This window comes from Monopterus albus, unplaced genomic scaffold (genome assembly GCF_001952655.1).
Source record: "Monopterus albus unplaced genomic scaffold, M_albus_1.0 scaffold176.1, whole genome shotgun sequence".
Taxonomy (NCBI): domain Eukaryota; kingdom Metazoa; phylum Chordata; class Actinopteri; order Synbranchiformes; family Synbranchidae; genus Monopterus; species Monopterus albus.
In genome coordinates, this window is record NW_018128056.1 from 267,812 (window position 1) to 268,775 (window position 964).

The following is a 964-nucleotide window of genomic DNA, read 5'->3' on the forward strand; positions in this document are numbered from 1 at the left end:
GGGAAAGAGAATATATTTGCACTTCATTCACATTCTCTGCATGCGCACTATATGTCAATTACATAAGGTGGAGGACAGCTGAGTGACAGAAAAGCAGGCTTTGCAAAAAATATCAATTTTAACAAGCTTGTCCATCTAGTACTAAGCATAAAAAAACCTACTTTTCTTGGAGCAAGATGGAAAAAACCTCTCAGCACTATGACATTGAGGCTGTTTCACTGCTGTTCAATATCTCTCAACATTTCTTTGTGAAATGATCTGCCTGATTTCAACAGTTTGCCAAGAAGAGGAATCAACATGGAATTACTTATTTTAAACAAATGTTTGTGCCCTAATGTGGTGCGAAGTAAAGAGCAAGAAAACAGACACATACAAACATCAGACATTGTTTGTGCATGTTTGATTGGACAACATTTTGTAACAGCAGCAACCCAAACAGTGTATTCCCTCCTCCTCCTCCTCTCCTGCCTTTTCTCTCTGATCAGAAATCTGTCTAGTGAGCTCTAATGAGCACCGGGCTCAGCGAGGCAGCACTGATTTGTCCAACATCTCCCTGTAGCCATTGGTGGAGAAAGGTGTGTGTGCGTGTGTGGGAGGGTGTTATATCATGGAAAAATGACAGTAATACTTTTCCATACAGTTCACATACTGCTGCAGTCAGCACCGGACTGCAGAATGGTAAAAAAAACCACCAACTGCACTAGGATGTAACACTGCAATCTGACCTCAAAAGACAGCTCCGGTTATTCTTTTTACACGCCAGATTAATTGGCTTTTTGGACTGAGGACAGTATAAAATCAGGAAATCTCCGTTTAACACAAAAGTATGAAGAGACAGTGATTTCATCAGAACAAATAATCTTCTGGGGGGGGGCAATGTGTGTTAACAATAAGGAGAATAGCTGCAGGGTAATTACCATGAACACAAATCATTTAACACAAAAAGAAAAGAACATCATTGACA

At 40.1% G+C, this 964-nt stretch overlaps 1 protein-coding gene across 1 annotated transcript in view; it reads right to left on the bottom strand.

Moving 5' to 3' along the window:
- Positions 1 to 964, bottom strand: part of plppr3a (phospholipid phosphatase related 3a) — a 21,654-nt gene that overhangs the window by 4,073 nt on the left and 16,617 nt on the right. The gene's annotated exons all lie outside the window — the stretch shown is intronic.